Source organism: Papaver somniferum, chromosome 7 (assembly GCF_003573695.1).
Source record: "Papaver somniferum cultivar HN1 chromosome 7, ASM357369v1, whole genome shotgun sequence".
Classification (NCBI taxonomy): domain Eukaryota; kingdom Viridiplantae; phylum Streptophyta; class Magnoliopsida; order Ranunculales; family Papaveraceae; genus Papaver; species Papaver somniferum.
This window is the reverse complement of record NC_039364.1, coordinates 1,928,524-1,947,096: the sequence shown is the minus strand read 5'-3', so window position 1 is coordinate 1,947,096 and position 18,573 is coordinate 1,928,524. Positions and strand designations below refer to the sequence as shown.

The following is an 18,573-nucleotide window of genomic DNA, read 5'->3' as shown; positions in this document are numbered from 1 at the left end:
CTCACAAGAAACACAATGACTATGGGAATCTTTAAAAAACGAAGGCCAGTAAAATCCACACTGCAAAATCTTAGCAGCAGTCTTCTTAGCACTAAAATGACCCCCACATGCATGTTCATGACAAAAGGAGATAATACTAGACTGGTCACTCTCAGATACACATATCCTAATAATCTGGTTCGGATAATACTTAAACAGACAAGGATCGTCCCAAAAGAAATGCTTAACCTCGGCTAAAAACCTAGAACGATCTTGCTTATCCAAATGTTGAGGCATTCGACCAGTAACAAGATAATTCACTATATTTGCATACCAAGGTGATCGGGAAACAGAGAATAATTGTTCATCAGGGAAACTATCCCTTATATGAAGGAAATTATTAGGGGAACTAACAACTAGCCTAGACAAGTGGTCTGCTACCACATTCTATGCACCCTTTTTGTCTCTAATGTCTGGACAAAATTCTTGTAACAAAAGGATCCATATAATCAATTTAGGTTTGGTATCCTTCTTAGACAAAAGGTATTTCAAAGCAGCATGATCAAGATTACGATCTTAGAACCTAATAAATAGGATCTAAACTTATCAAAGGATAACAAGATGGCTAGCAATTCCTTCTCGGTAGTTGTATAGTACATTTGGGCATCATTCAGAGTTTTGCTAGCATAGTAAATCACATGGAGTAATTTGTTTTCTCGTTGACCTAGCACAACGCCTATAGCATAATCTGAAGCATCACACATAATTTCAAAGGATAGGTTCCAGTTAGGTGCCTTGACTATCGGGGAAGTAGTGAGTAAAGTTTTAAGATTATCAAAAGCCTTTAAGCAAGCATCATAAAAGACAAACTTAACATCTTTTGCAAGCAAATTGCAAAGAGGCCTAGAAATCAAGCTAAAATCCTTAATGAATCGACGGTAAAAACCTGCATGCCCTAAGAATGACCTAATATCTTTTACGGTTTTTGGGACCTGTAGAGTCTTAATAAGGTCAATTTTGGCTTTGTCTACCTCTATACCCTTTGAAGAAACGATGTGCCCTAAGACAATTCCTGATTCAACCATGAAATGACATTTTTCCCAATTAAGCACTAAATTATTTTCCTTACACCTAGTCAACACTAATGTCAAATGATGCAAGCACTCATCAAAAGATGAACCAAACACTGAAAAATCGTCCATAAAGACCTCTAAAAACCGTTCTACCATATCAGAAAATATGTTCATCATACAACGCTGAAAAGTCGCAGGGGCATTACATAACCCGAAAGGCATGCGTCTATACGCAAAGGTACCAAAGGGACAGGTAAAAGTGGTTTTCTCCTGGTCTTCTGGGGCAATAACGATCTGATTATATCCAGAGTAGCCATCTAAAAAGCAATAGTGACTATGTCCAGCTAATCTCTCTAGCATCTGGTCGATGAAGGGAAGGGGAAAGTGGTCCTTCCTTGTGACCTTGTTCAATTTCCTATAGTCAATACACACACGCCATCCCGTGGTCACTCGGGTTGGGATTAATTCATTATTATCATTCTGGACTACAGTGATACCTGATTTCTTAGGGACAACCTGAACAAGGCTGGCCCACTTACTGTCTGAAATTGGGTAAATACTACCCGCATCTAACAACTTAAGCACCTCTTTTCGAACTACCTATTTCATGTTAGGGTTCAGTCGATGTTGCATCTCCCTAGAAGGTTTAGGGTCTTCCTCTAAATGAATCTGATGCATACACACAGTAGGACGTATACCCTTAATGTCTGCTATAGTCCACCCTAAAGCTTCCTTATTGTCTTGAAGTACTTTTACTAGCCTACTCTCCTGATCACTATCCAAATCGGAAGCTACAATCACAGGTAAAGTCTCAGATGGGCCTAAAAACACATACTGTAGAGTATCGGTTAGTGGTTTAAGGTCCAACTTTGGGGGCTCTTCTAAAGAAGGAATTAGGGTAGTACTCAGAAACTGGTAATGGTTCGAACCTATCTTTCCATCTATCAGTGTCTAACACAGGGGTAGAATCTAATAGAGCATTCACTTGTTCAATAGTGCTATCGTCATCAAAATCTAAACCAAAATGGGATAGACAACTTTCTAATAGGTCTTCAAATAAAATTTTTGGTAATGACTTCTGAACTAAGGCTTCTATCATGTTCACCTCTTCAACACATGTGTCATCTAGCTCATAAGGTAGCTTACTGACATTAGAAATGTTCATCTCTATAGTCATATTACCAAAAGATAAATTAATCACACCATTTCGACAGTTAATGATCGTATTCGACGTAGCTAAAAATGGGCGACCTAAAATCACAGATATCTGGTTATCTGGGTCAGGGACAGGTTGAGTATCTAGGACCACGAAATCCACTAGATATATAAACTTCTCGACCTCAATAAGGACATCCTCAATAACACATCGATGAATTTTAACAAACCTATCAGCTAACTGCAGTGTTATCTGAGTAGGTTTCATTTCACCAAGTCCTAGCTGTGAGTATACATGGTACGGAAGTAGGTTCACACTGGCTCCTAAGTCAAGTAAAGCTTTTTATACCCGACGTTTACCTATTGTACAGGCAACGGTAGGGGAACCTGGGTCTTTGTACTTTGGAGTTGTAGTGTTTTGAATAATTGAACTTTCGTGACTAGCTAAAAAGGCTTTCTTATGGACGCTAAGTTTTCGCTTTTGCGTACACATATCCTTAAGGAACTTGTCATAAGCAGGAATCTTCTTAATTGCATCTAATAAAGGAAAGTTTATGGTAACTTGCTTAAAAACCTCCAATATGTCATTAAAGTTTGATTCCTTCTTTGTTGGTACTAATAGCTGAGGAAATGGGGCTCTAGACACAAATCAGACCTCCTAGGAACTGAGTTGGCATCATCAGAAATTTTATCAGTTTCCTTATCTAGTGTTCCTGAGGGGTGAACTACAGTATGTTCACTATCGGGCATGGTTATATGATTGTCTACTATTCTACCACTCCTAAGGGTTCTAATAGCATTCAATTGATTTGATGGTTTTTTACCTACTTCATGAACTCCTCTAGGATTAGGATTAGTCTGACTAGGGAACCTACCATTATCTCTCTCACTTAAGTTCTTAGCTATTTGGCCGACTTGAAGTTCTAACTTAGCAAGGCTCTGAGCATTAGTTTGAAAATTCTGCTTGGTTTCCTGTTGAAAACTAACATGGCTCTGTGCTAACATTTCCTGAGTTTTTGCTAACATCTTAATAGATTCCTCTAAGCTAGTCATTTTATTTTTTGGGCCTGATATATTCCTAGTGTAGCCAAAACCTGGGGGAGCATTAGAATTATTAGACTGACCCTGACTTTGGCCCTTAGACCATGAAAAGTTCGGATGGTTTCTCCAACCAGGATTATAGGTTTCTGAATATGGGTCAAACTTCTGACGATTATCAAACCTAGTGTTATTATATAGAGCATTGGCTTGGTATTCATTATTCTGGCCTTCCCAAACAGGCTCCAATCTACCACTAGTGTTACCCACTTCTAAAGCTTCTAACCTTTTCTCTATAGCAGCAATTTTGGCATCTTATTCATAGCCTCCTTCTATCCTATTAACGTTTCCTCTACCGAGAATAATTGTTTTCTGGGGTCCCCTACTACTTTCCCATTGTTGGGTCTTTTCGCCGACTTCATGCAAATATGTCATCGCGTCATCAACTGTTTGGTTCTCAAATCCACCAGTACACATAGATTCTACAGTGGTTGTAGTGTGAAAATATAAACCCTCATAAAGGATCTGAACTAACCTAACCTTGTCTAAACCATGATGAGGACATTGGTCTAATAAATCATTGAACCTTTCCAAATACCTATACAAAGTTTCTCCCTCCTGTTGAGAAAACGTGAAGATTTCCGTCCTAATAGACGAAGTTTTGTGCCTAGGTAAAAACTTGTTCAAAAAGGAAGATGTAAGTTGTTCATACGTTTCGATTGACCCGGAAGCCAAACTATATAGCCACGATTTAGCTTTATCTTTCAGGGAAAAGGGGAATAACCTAAGTTTCAAAGCATCATCATCTAGGTTTCTAATCCTGAGGGTACTACAAATTTCCTCAAAGTCCCTAGCATGGAAAAAGGGGTTTTCATTTTCTTTCCCTAAAAAGATTGGGAGCAGTTGTAAGGTCCTAGGTTTAAGTTCATAAGTTGCTTCCGTATCAACTAACCTGATACATGAGGGACGAGTAGTCCTAGTTGGATTCAACAAAGCTTTCAAAGTTGCCATTTCTGGCGCTATCGGAGCAACATGGATTCTATCCTCAGTCAAAGGACGTTCAAAAACAGAATCTTCAAAAGTCGTACTCTCTAAATTAAGGTAATCGAGACGCTTAGAACTACTAGTTTTCCCTTTATCAAATCTACCTAGTGCATCTCTTTTACGTTCAGGTATACAATAGAATTTTCTAAATTGTAAGGGTAAACAAACACAGATCAAGGCTGACTCAACCAAATCAAACCTATTGATTTCTATCAAACAAAAAGCATGATGGCTCCACTTAGATTGTTTCTAGACCAGCTTCTAATCCTTCGAACGGGAATTCGTTACAATTTAAGCAAACCCCTCTGTAATCAATCCGAGTTAAAGTAAGTTGAATAGAGGCGAGGGAAGCTCGGTGGAGCTTTGATACCCAAGTCCTCACCGGTATTACAAGGCGGCGCGGTCACGCGTTCAACGTGCAGGAACCGTCAAGATCTTCGAAGTATGCTTAAAAGAGTAACCAATATTTTTCGAATGACTTTCCTGTTAAGCTCGTTACCCTATCGGTCTCGTTCTAGTCAAAATTTTAGGCTTAGGTTCGCGTAGGTTACGTGTTCCTAAAGCGGGCAAGAATAGAAAGGTGATGAAATCCGAACACTTATCTTGTATGTCCATACCTTGACCTTTACTAGAAAAATAAATGTCCGTATTCAGTCCTCAACATATATGCATACGAAGGAGTCCAGTAACTCGCTGACAGGGGATTCCCGAGTGTTTAGAATCTTACCTCCCATTCCAGACAGGGGATGAATCGGTTGTAGTCGACTCGGGCCACTGACTCCGATGTCAAGTGTACGAATCCAAGGTGCAGAGACAATATCGTAATTGTCCTCCTTCTCGGCAAACAGTTTATATTTAAAGTACCTTTCGGTAGGGTAATAAAAAAAAATAATGTCCCAAAGTCCAAAAAGAAAAGAAAAATTAAAAAAATAATAAACCCTAATAGAGTTTTTCTTTTTTTTTTTCTAAAAGAAAATAAACAAACCCTAAACTAAAATTGTCTTCTTTTCTATTCTTTTTGCTTTAATCTTTAGCTCCAAGTCTTTATGAAATCACCAAACTCTTTGGCTCAATTTTCTTTATGATCCAGAACCTGTAGACACAAGATAAATACCCAAAAACATAAAAAATAACAAAAAAAATAACAAAAAAAATAAATAAAAATAAAAATAAATAAATAAAATAAACCTAAAACCCTAAAAACAAGTCCGCGTCGGCGGCGCCAATAATTGATGTGGTTTGTAGAGAGTGGTAAAAAGTGATTCGATTCTCGAACTTGTGAAGGATAACTTTAGACTTAAATTCAAAACTAAATAGAAAACTCACTAATAATTATAACAAACACTGACAAAGTTGGTATCAATATTAAAAGAACACTGAGGCTAAGATTCCACTATTTTCCAAGTTCAAAGTGATTTGGTCCAAATATTTATATTCATGAAATTTTCTCGTTTAATTTGATTCTAAAATATTGCAACTAATAGATTTTCAAAAGTAATAATTGTAAATACCAAGTATGAAGCATCAAGAGTCTATAAACTAAGTATACTCCATCAAAATTGATCACAATCACTCAAATAAAAATCATATTCAATAATAGTTCAAGGCAAATAATCATAATAATAATTGCAATAAATTAAATAAAATAGATTGTACCACTTTTTGTTGGAAAAATAGCTTCCTCTATCGCCTCAACAGTGGGGTTTAGCTCCTCATATTAATCATGATCTCAAAATATTTGTTTATGGCTCAAAAGATGATTAAAAAGATGAAAAATGATAAAACAGACGATTCGCAACAGTTTGCTGGTGTTGCAGAATCACTGTTACAGGGAGAAATAGTAGCTAAAGACCTAATACAACATCTGTGATGAACGACACATAGGTACTGTTGTGAAACAATGATAGTTTTCTGCGACAGTTGCTTGTGCGTCAATGTTCTTCGTGTTCTTCCTCTTCAGCAGCAGCAGCAGAATAAGGTATTTTCCTGCAACTCGATCTCTGGAGCTATATGGTGTTCTAAACTTCTATGAAAGGATTCGTACCCCTTATATGACTTATCTCCTTTCCTTTTATAGGCCACGGCTTGATTAAATCTCCCCCAAAATCTTGGTTTATCTCCACAACAAGTTTCGCAGTTTTCTTTCTGCCAAACTCTCTTCACGCGTATTTGACCTCTTCCAATACTTCCAAACTATTTATTAGATAATTACGAATGTTAGGGAAGCTTTTCTAGCCTTTAATCTCTCTGAATTGTCTAAAAAAATATTCCTACATCAACCCGTGACCACAACACCTCTGTTTCCTTCTCCCAGTCGATCTAACCCAATTCATTCGATCCAATCACATATACCGACCCTGTTATGCTCTAGGAAATCCAGCCCAACAAAAATCAGCCATTGAATCTCGTTATTTCACGTCCAACTGATGCTCCCAAATTCACGCAGGTAATAATATAGTTTCCCGCCAAAATTGTGTTTGAACGATGAAGAAAAAGGGGCGCGCTGATAGACACATTTTAGTGACTGATATAATCTCAATTGTATATATTGGTAGTGCTCGATTTTGAATTTATTTTGGCTTTTTATGTCTTTGTAAGTGTTTTTGGAAAAATAAGATTTTGCGGCGAAATTGGCTCGAAAAGTGTTATTTGCGCTCGTGGGAGAAAATCACTAAAGGAACCCCTTATTTTGATAAGGGACACGCAATTACTAAGGGGCACCCACTTGTTATTTACAACCAGGACACCCCAAATGTTAAAGACACCCGACAGTTGGTTAGGGGGAGGTCATCTTCTCCGTTTGAAAAATTAAATTTGGCGGGAAAATGGTTACAGCTCTCTGTGTATTTGCTGCTTTGGATTTGGACGAGATTTAACAAGAGATTTTTACGGGAATGGATTTATTTTGTCATGTTAGTGATGAACATGGATAACATAGGAGTTTTGGTCGATTAAACAGGTTTGATTATTGATTTGACGCAAAACAGGTAGTGGTAAGTCTCGGGATTTTTATGTGTCTAAATATGGGAATTACGTGCAACAGGAAGAAGATAAATTCCTCCAGGATTCATATCTTTCGAATAAGGAAAGTTTTAGAAGGGCCCGGACTCTGTTTAACGTATGCAGAAGAGAAATAGAAGGAAATATCTTCGAGTTGGGTAAAACAGGAAGTTAGCGTATTTTCGGGAATTTCGGTTCATTAAAGGGAAGGTACGTGTGAAGTTAAGAGAGAATATATTCTCGAGAGATTTTACTCTCTGTTTTGAAGAGTTTTAACCAAATTAGAGATGCGTGAAAGTAAGGAAAACAGCAGGAAGTTACGGAACTTGGGAGAGAAGAAAAAGGAAGATATTCTCGGGATTCATATGACCTGTGGTATATAAATAAGAGGAGAGTATCACAGAGGGGGATCATCGAGTAGTTTGGGGCCTTTACGTAGTTTAGGGGAAGCTCGGGTACGAAGAAATCACACTGCAGAGAAAGTTGCAGCAGCAGGAGGAAGAAGACGAAGCTGAAGAACATTGGACAGACGAAGACAGTCGCAGAATCCGTGTCCTTTTCTTTCAAAATTCAATCACTTTGTAACAATTTCTGTAACAACTATTCAGAGTTCGCAACATTTCTGTGTTAGGGTACTCTGTAACAGTGGTTCGTAAAAATTATATCCGTCACAAACACGTTGTTTTATACGTTCTCTTCTTTTTAATCAACTTTTGAGCAACAAACATGTACTTTGAGCAAGTGGTTAATATGAGGAGCTAAACCCCATTGCTGAGGCGATAGAGGAAACTATTTTTCCAACAAAAAGTGGTATATTCTTATTTATTTATTTATCGCAATTATTTTTATGATTGTTTTGCCTTGAGTGAAAATTGTTTGAATGATTCTTGTTATGCAATTGTTATTTATTTTGATAGAGCATGCTTGGACCTAGGTTTTTGATGTTCTATGCTTCGGATTTACACCTGTTATTTTGAGAATCTACTTGTTGCAATAGTTTAAAATCAAATTGAACGAAAAAATTGCATGAATATGAATATTGGATTAAATCATTTTGAATTTGGAAAATAGTGGAATCTTAGCCTCAGTGTTTCTTTTAGTATTGATATCATCTTTGATTGAGTTTGCTATAAATTTTAGTGAGTTTTCTATTTTATTATTAGGATTTAAGTCTAATTAATATCCTTCACAAGTCTGAGAATCGAACCACTTTTACCACTATCTATAAATCACATCAATTTTTGGCGCCGCCGACGCGGACTTGTTTTTAGGGTTTTAGATTTATTTTTTTTGGTTTTTTTGTTTTTATTATTTTTGTCTTTTTTTTATGTTTTTGGGTATTTATCTTGTGTGTACAGGTTCTGGATCATAAAGAAAATTGATCCAAGGAGTTTGGTGATTTCATAAAGACTTGGAGCTAAAGATTAAAGCAAAAAGAACAGAAAAGAAGAAAATTTTATTTTTTTTTAGACAATTTTAGTTTAGGGCTTGTTTATTTTATTTAAAAAAAAAACTGTACTAGGGTTTATTATTTTTGTAGTTTTTCTTTATTTTTTTGGACTTTTGGACTTTGGGACATTATTTTTTTTATTACCCTACGGAAGGGTACTTTAAATATAAACTGTTTGCAGAGAAGGAGGACAATTACGATATTGTCTCTGCACCTTGGGTTCGTACACTAAACATCGGAGTCAGTGGCCCGAGTCGACTACAACCGATTCATCCCCCGTCTGGAACGGGAGGTAAGATTCTAAACACTCGCGAATCCCCTGTCAGCGAGTTACTGGACTCCTTCGTATGCATATATGTTGAGGACTGAATACGAACATTTATTTTTCTAGTAAAGGGCAAGGCCTGGCCATACAAGATAAGGGTTCGGATTTCATCACCGTTCTCTTCTTGCCCGCTTTAGGAACACGTAACCTACGCGAACCTAAGACTAAAATTTTGAATAGAACGAGACCGATAGGGTAACGAGCTTAACAAGAAAGTCATTCGAAAAATATTGGTTACTCTTTTAAGCATACTTCGAAGTTCTTGACGGTTTCTGTAAGTTGAATGCGTGACTGCGCCGCTCTGTAATACTGGTGAAGCCTTGGGTATAAAAGCTCCACCGAGCTTCCCTCGCGTATATTCAACTTACGTTAACTCGGATTGATTCCATAGGGGAAAGAAAATGAAAATCCTTATTACCATGTTAGGGATTTTGAGGAAATTTGTAGTACTCTAAGAATTAGAGGCTTAAATGATGATGCTTTGAAACTTAGGTTATTCCCATTTTTCCTGAAAGATAAGGCCAAGTCGTGGCTGTATAGTTTGGACTCCGAGTCAATTGAGACATATGAACAACTTACATCTTCCTTTTTCAATAAGTTTTTCCCTAGGCACAAAACATCGTCTATTAGGATGCAAATATGCACATTTTCACAACAAGAGGGAGAATCTTTATATAGGTATTTGGAAAGGTTCAATGATTTATTATCCCAGTGTCCTCATCATGGTTTAGAAAAGGTTATGCTAGTTCAGATCCTTTATGAGGGTTTAGATTATTCCATAACGACCATGGTTGAGTCTCTATGCACTGATGGATTTGAAAACCAAACTGTTGATGCGGCGATTTTTTTAATGAAATCGCTGAAAAAACCCAGCAATAGGAAAATAGTAGGGCACCCCAGAAAACAATTCTTTTAAGTAGAGGAAACGTTAATAGGGTAGAAGGAGGCTATGAATGAGATGCCAAAATTGCTGCTATAGCAAAAAGGTTAGAAGCCTTAGAAGTGGGACAGACTAGTGGTAGAGTGGAGCCTTTTTGGGAAGGCCAGAATATTGAAGAGCAGGCCAATACTCTTTATAATAACACTAGATTTTATAACCGTCAAAATATTGACCCATATTCAGAAACCTATAATCCTGGTTGGAGAAACCATCCGAACCTTTCGTGGTCTAAGGGCCAAAGTCAAGGTCAGTTTAGTAATTCTAATGCTCCCCCGGGTTTTGGCTATACTAAGAATCCTTCAGGACTAGCTCAGTTTCAGAATCAGTCAGATAAGAAAATCCTAAGTTTAGAGGAATCTCTTGCCTTGCTAACTCAGCAAACTTCAAAATTCCATTTATCCGTAGAACAAAGTCTACAAGCTAGTAACAGGATAGGACAAGAAAACAGTCAGGTTATTTCCGAGTTAAAAACTCAGGTTGGTCTGATAAGTGATTCTTTGAGAGAAAAAGGTAAGTTTTCTAATCAAACGCAACGCAAACCTAGAGGAGTTCATGAATTAGGTGAAAAACCATCGAATCAATTGAATGCTGTTAGAACCCTTAGAAGTGGTAGAGTTGTAGACAATAAGGTAACCATGCCCGATAGTGAACATATTGTAGTTCACCCCTCAGGATCTCACCTCTCAGTACTAGTAGCTGAAGAGACTGACAAAGTTTCTAATGATGTGAATTCGGTTCCTCAAAGGTTTGATTTTAGGCCTAGAGCCCCATTTCCTCAGCTATTAGTACCAACAAAGAAGGAATCGAACTTTAATGACATAGTGGAGGTTTTTAAGCAAGTTACCATAAACCTTCCCTTATTAGATGCAATTAGGAAAATTCCTGCTTATGCCAAGTTCCTTAAGGATATGTGTGTACGCGAAAGCGAAAACTTAGCGTCCATAAGAAAGCCTTTGTAGCTAGTCACGTAAGTTCAATCATTCAGAACACTACACCTCCAAAGTACAAAGACCCAGGTTCTCCTACCATTGCTTGCACAATAGGTAACTTCCGGGTAGAAAAAGCTTTACTTGACTTAGGAGCCAGTGTGAACTTACTGCCATTCCATGTATACTTACAGCTAGGACTTGGTGAAATGAAACCTACTCAAATGACACTGCAGTTAGCTGATAGGTCTGTTAAAATCCCTCAAGGTGTTATCGAGGATGTTCTTATTGAGGTCGACAAGTTTATTTATCCAGTGGATTTCGTGGTTCCAGATACCCAACCTGTCCTTGACCCAGAGAACCAGATACCTGTGATTTTAGGTCGCCCATTTTTAGCTACGTCTAATGCGATCATTAACTGTCGAAATGGTGTGATGAGTTTATCTTTTGGTAATATGACTATGGAGATGAACATTTTTAATGTCAGTAAGCAACCTCATGAGCTAGATGACACATGTGTTGAGGAGGTGAACATGATAGAAGCCTTAGTTCAGGAGTCATTACCAAACATCTTGTCTGAAGACCCATTAGAAAGTTGTCTATCCCATTTTGGTTTAGATTTTGACGACGATAGCACTATTGAACAGGTGAATGCTCTATTAGATTCTACCCCTGTGTTAGACACTGATAGATGGAAAGCTAGGTTCGAACCGTTACCAGTTTCTGAGACTACCCTAATTCCTTCTTTAGAAGAGCCCCCAAAGTTGGACCTTAAACCACTACCCGATACTCTAAAGTATGTGTTTTTAGGCCCATCTGAGACTTTACCTGTGATTGTAGCTTCCAATTTGGATAGTGATCAGGAAAGTAGGCTAGTAAATGTACTTCAAGACAATAAGGAAGCTTTAGGGTGGACTATAGCAGACATTAAGGGTATAAGTCCTACTGTGTGTATGCATCAGATTCATTTAGAGGAAGACTCCAAACCTTCTAGGGAGATGCAACGTCGACTGAACCCTAACATGAAAGAGGTAGTTCGAAAAGAGGTGCTTAAGTTGTTAGATGCGGTATTATTACCCAATTTCAGACAGTAAGTGGGTCAGCCCTGTTCAGGTTGTCCCCAAGAAATCAGGTATCACTGTAGTCCAGAATGATAATAATGAATTAATCCCAACCCGAGTGACCACGGGATGGCGTGTGTATATTGACTATAGGAAATTGAACAAGGTCACAAGGAAGGATCACTTTCCCCTTCCTTTTATCGACCAAATGCTAGAGCGATTAGCTGGACATAGTCACTATTGCTTCTTAGATGGCTACTCCGGTTATAATCAGATCGTTATTGCCCCAGAAGACCAAGAGAAAACCACTTTTACCTGTCCCTTTGGTACCTTTGCGTATAGAGCATGCCTTTCGGGCTATGTAATGCCCCTGCAACTTTTCAGCGTTGTATGATGAGCATATTTCTGATATGGTAGAACGGTTCTTAGAGGTCTTTATGGATGATTTTTAGTGTTTTTCATCTTTCGATGAGTGCTTGCATCATTTGACATTAGTGTTGACTAGGTGTAAGGAAAAAATTTAGTGCTTAATTGGGAAAAATGCCATTTCATGGTTAAATCAGGAATTGTATTAGGGCACATCGTCTCTTCAAAGGGTATAGAGGTAGACAAAGCCAAAGTTGACCTTATTAAGACTTTACAGGTCCCAAAAACCGTAAAAGATATTAGGTCATTCCTAGGGCATGCAGGTTTTTACCGTCGATTCATTAAGGATTTTAGCTTGATTTCTAGACCTCTTTGCAATTTGCTTGCAAAAGATGTTAAGTTTGTCTTTGATGATGCTTGTTTAGAGGCTTTTGAGAAGCTTAAAACTTTACTCACTACTGCCCCGATAGTCCAGGCACCTAACTGGAACCTACCCTTTGAGATTATGTGTGATTCTTCAGATTATGCTATAGGCGTCGTTTTAGGACAACGAGAAAACAAATTACTTCATGTGATTTATTATGCTAGCAAAACTCTGAATGATGCCCAAATGAACTACACAACTACCGAGAAGGAACTTTTAGCCATCGTGTTTGCCTTGGATAAGTTTAGGTCTTACCTATTAGGTTCTAAGATCATAATCTATACAGATCATGCTGCTTTGAAATACCTTTTATCTAAGAAGGATACCAAACCTAGATTGATTAGATGGATCCTATTGTTACAGGAATTTTCCCCAGACATTAGAGACAAAAAGGGTGCAGAAAATGTAGTAGCAGATCACTTGTCTAGGCTAGTTTTTAGTTCCCCTAGTGATTCCCTTCCTATAAGGGATAGCTTTCCTGATGAACAATTGTTCTCTGTTTCCCAATCACCTTGGTATGCAAATATAGTGAATTATCTTGTTACTGGTCGAACCCCTCAACATTGGGGTAAGCAAGATCGTTCTAGGTTTTTAGCCGAGGTTAAGCATTTCTTTTGGGACGATCCTTATCTGTTTAAGTATTGTCCGGACCAGATTATTAGGAGATGTGTATCTGAGAGTGACCAGTCTAGTATTATCTCCTTTTGTCATGAACATGCATGTGGGGGTCATTTTAGTGCTAAGAAGACTGCTGCTAAGATTTTGCAGTGTGGATTTTACTGGCCTTCGTTGTTTAAAGATTCCCATAGTCATTGTGTTTCTTGTGAGCGTTGCCAGAAGTTAGGAACCATTTCCCGTAGAAATATGATGCCTTTGAACCCTATTTTAGTGATTGAGGTCTTTGATGTGTGGGGCATTGATTTTATGGGTCCATTTCCTATTTCGTTTGGTTATCTTTACATACTTGTCGCTGTAGACTATGTGTCTAAGTGGGTTGAGGCGGTTCCGTGTAGAACGAATGACCACAGGGTCGTAGTCCAGTTTTTGAAAGAGAATATACTTACACGTTTTGGTACGCCGCGAGCTATAATTAGTGATGGAGGTTCACACTTTTGTAATAGACCGTTTTCTCTTTTAATGAAACAATACGGTATTACCCATAAAGTAGCAACCCCATATCACCCTCAGACTAGTGGTCAGGTAGAGGTTTCCAATAGGGAAATTAAACGTATTCTAGAGAAAACAGTTAATCCAAATAGGAAAGACTGGTCGTCGAGGCTTACTGATGCCTTATGGGCTTACCGTACTGCGTTTAAGACACCCATTGGAATGTCACCTTATCGTTTAGTGTTTGGCAAGGCATGTCACCCCTGTTGAGTTAGAGCATCGAGCCTATTGGGCTATTAAGAACTTAAACTTTTCACTTGACAAGGCAGGAGCTCAAAGAAAGCTCCAGCTCAATGAGTTGGACGAGATTCGTAGAGATGCATACGATAGTGCTAAGGAGTATAAGAACAAAATGAAACTTGTGCATGATAGGAATATTTTACGAAAGTCATTTTCTCCAGGTCAAAAAGTTCTTCTGTATGACACTCGTTTGCATCTATTCCCAGGGAAGTTGCGCTCTCGGTGGACCGGTCCTTTTGTGGTCCGTACTGTTTTTCCTCATGGTGATGTTGAGATTGAGACACCAGATGGTATTAGTTCTTCGAAGGTTAACGGCCAGCGATTGAAGCCCTTTTTAGAGCCTTGTCCTACAGATGATGTTGAGGAGGTCCCTCTGGAGGACCCTGTTTACATTGATTGACCATCGAGGCGATTTTGTATGTTGTATAATATTTTTGTAGATTTTTTGGTTACACTTCACCCAGGTACTATCTTTCCGACTTCTCTTTTTACTATTTCCTCATGTTACTTATATTTTTGGTACTGTTCTTTGATTAGAAACATTAAGGACAATGTTAGATTTAAGTTTGGGGGTGGGGTAGAACTTTTTGTTACCTTTTCGTTGCAATAATTAAACTCCAGAGCCTAGAAATTTATGCTTATTAAGGATGGCACTAACCAATCTAAGTGGATGGAAGCATTTTGGTTGTAGGAGTTGAGGAGCCAATCTGACTAGATGGCAACATCTAAAGAGTCTATTCATAAAAGCACAGAGCTCAGGTGTTAGAAATAACATGATAGTTTCACCATATCTCGTTGAGTCCTTTTTACTTCTGTTTTTATTTTGTTTTGTTTTTAAACTATGTTTCTCTAAGTGATTAGGTGGGGCTCACGATTCAAGTTTCAGAGTTTTCTTTCTGCCAAACTCTCTTCACGCGTATTTGACCTCTCCCAATACTTCCAAACTCTTTATTAGATAATTACGAATGTTAGGGAAGCTTTTCTAGCCTTAAATCTCCCTGAATTTTCGAAAAAAAATATTCCAACAGCAACCCGTGACCAAAACACCTCTGTTTCCTTCTCTCGGTCGATCTAACCAATTCATTCGATCCAATCACATATACCGACCCTGTTATGCTCTAGGAAGTCCAGCCCAACAAAAATCAGCCATTGAATCTCGTTATTTCACGTCCAACTGATGCTCCCAAATTCACGCAGGTAATAATATAGTTTCCCGCCAAAATTGTGTTTGAACGATGAAGAAAAAGGGGCGCGCTGATAGACACATTTTAGTGTCCGATATAATCTCAATTGTATATATTGGTAGTGCTCGATTTTGTATTTATTTTGGCTTTTTATGTCTTTGTAGGTGTTTTTGGAAAAATAAGATTTTGCGGCGAAATTGGCTCGAAAAGTGTTATTTGCGATCGTGGGAAAAAATCACTAAAGGCACCCCTTATTTGGATAAGGGACACTCAATTACTAAGGGGCACCCACTTGTTATTTACAACCAGGACACCCCAAATGTTAAAGACACACGACAGTTGGTTAGGGGGAGGTCATCTTCTCCATTTGAAAAATTAAATTTGGTGGGAAAATGGTTACAGCTCTCTGTGTATTTGCTGGTTTGGATTTGGACGAGATTTAACAAGAGATGTTTATGGGAATGGATTTATTTTGGCCTGTTAGTGATGAACATGGATAACATAGGAGTTTTGGTCGATTAAACAGGTTTGATTATTGATTTGACGCAAAACAGGTAGTGGTAAGTCTCGTGATTTTTATGTGTCTAAATATGGGAATTACGTGCAACAGGAAGAAGATAAATTCCTCCAGGATTCATATCTTTCGAATAAGGAAAGGTTTAGAAGGGCCCGGACTCTGTTTAACGTATGAAGAAGAGAAATAGAAGGAAATATCTTCGAGTTGGGTAAAACAGGAAGTTAGCATATTTTCGGGAATTCCTGTTCATTAAAGGGAAGGTACGTGTGAAGTTAAGAGAGGATATATTCTCGAGAGATTTTACTCTCCGTTTTGAAGAGTTTTAACCAAATCAGAGAGGCGTGAAAGTAAGGAAAACAGCAGGAAGTTACGGAACTTGGGAGAGAAGAAAAAGGAAGATATTCTCGGGATTCATATGACCTGTGGTATATAAATAATAGGAGAGTATCACATAGGGGGATCATCGAGTAGTTTGGGGCCTTTACGTAGTTTAGGGGAAGCTCTGGTACGAAGAAATCACACTGCAGCGATAGTTGCAGCAGCAGGAGGAAGAAGACGAAGCTGAAGAATATCGGACAGACGAAGACAGTCGTAGAATCCGTGGCCTTTTCCTTCAAAATTCAATCACTTTGTAACAATTTCTGTAACAACTATTCAGAGTTCGTAACAGTTCCGTGTTAGGGTTCTCTGTAACAGTGGTTCGTAACAATTATATCCGTTACAAACACGTTGTTTTATACCTTCTCTTATTTATAATCAACTTTTGAGCAACAAACATGTATTTTGAGCAAGTGGTTAATATGAGGAGCTAAACCTCATTACTGAGGCGACAGAGGAAGCTATTTCCAACAAAAAGTGGTATATTCTTATTTATTTATTTATCGCAATTGTTTTTATGATTGTTTTGCCTTAAGTGAAAATTGTTTGAATGATTCTTGTTAAGCAATTGTTATTTCTTTTGATAGAGCATGCTTGGACCTAGGTTTTTGATGTTCTATGCTTCGGATTTACACCTGTTATTTTGAGAATCTACTTGTTGCAATAGTTTAGAATCAAATTGAACGAAAAAATTGCATGAATATGAATATTGGATTAAATCACTTTGAATTTGGAAAATAGTGGAATCTTAGCCTCAGTGTTTCTTTTAGTATTGATATCATCTTTGATTGAGTTTGCTGTAATTTTTAGTGAGTTTTCTATTTTAATATTAGGATTTAAATCTAATTAATATCCTTCACAAGTCTGAGAATCGAACCACTTTTACCACTATCTACATAGGGGTGCCTTTAGCAGCTGCCTTAAGGGGTGCCCTGGGGTGCCCCTTATCCAAACCGGGGGTCCGAATAGCAAGTGTCCTCCGGGTGCTTTCCGACAACTTTTCGAGCCAATTTTCCCAAAAATGTTTATTGGCCAAAAATACCTACAAATAAATAAAACACCATAATAAGTACAAAAATGAGCCCTAACAATATATAGAATCGAGACAAATCGGACACAAAAATGTGTCTATCATATCCACCATCAGCAACAGTCACACAAAATATACACCACCACCACCACAAAAATCATCATCACCATTATCCCCATCAACAAAATTAATATTCTAACCTCACCAAAACCATCATTCCAACCCGAACTACCACAATCTCCATCATCAATTACATCATTTCTTCTATATACATCGTCAATTCCAACCAGAACCACAACAAATATACATCATCAATTCTACCGCTCTCATAAATTAAACTGAAAATCAAGTAACATGAAATACATACCTTCTTCATCGCCGCCGCCGCCACCATCATTATAGATCTGGTATCTTCCACCACCACCACCATCAGCAACACCATCATTTTATAATAAAAATGTGATAGACTGAAATACATACCTCCTTCATCGCCGCCGCCACCACCATCATTATAGATCTGGTATCTTCCTCCACCGCCACCATCACCACCATCATCAACTTATACTGACGATTTTAATTGTGTCTTCCTAAATTGATGCAAAAAGATCTTTAAGAACTAATTGTTATCATCGACTTTAGGTTATTCAATCCAAATCTGATGTTATCATAATTGAATTTGATGTTTCTAATGAATTTTGAAAAAGCGGGGGTACAACAACCACACCCAATATTTCTCTTAGCAATCTGTATGGACAAACTCTAATATACTTTTAAGAGAATCAAATAAGACTCAATCTATAAAAAGTATATCAAAGAGTTATATTATCTCGATCTCTCGATTTAATCCTTACTCAAGCAAATAGAAATCTGGGAGTCTGACTAAATATAAGAGAGATAACTTGGATGGTACCAAAGACCAATATCCAGGTGTCAATCAATTTAAATCAACACCCAAAGGTCGGATATTCTAATTGATTGAACCTAACGCACAACCTGTGATATTTCAATTATAAAGATAAACAATATAATGCGGAAACCGCAAATGCATAAAAACTCCGGGACCTAGTCCAGATTGAAGACACACTGTATTAAGCCGCTACAGACACTAGCCTACTACAATCTAACTTCGGTATGGACTGTAGTTGAATCCCAATCAATCTTCCACTGATCCAAGGTACAGTTGTGCTTCATACATCTCTGATCCTAACATGATACTACGCACTTGATTCCCTTACCTGATCTCAACCACAACTAAGAGTTGCTACGACCCAAAGTC

The 18,573-nt window shown here is 37.9% G+C and overlaps 1 non-coding gene across 1 annotated transcript; it reads left to right on the top strand.

Annotated features, from left to right (window-relative positions):
• The first annotated feature begins 3,792 nt into the window (after nucleotides 1-3,792).
• On the top strand, nucleotides 3,793-3,896 carry LOC113300714. Its single transcript, XR_003335904.1, has one exon. It is a non-coding gene; the product is annotated as a small nucleolar RNA R71 (small nucleolar RNA).
• Nucleotides 3,897-18,573: the final 14,677 nt, after the last annotated feature.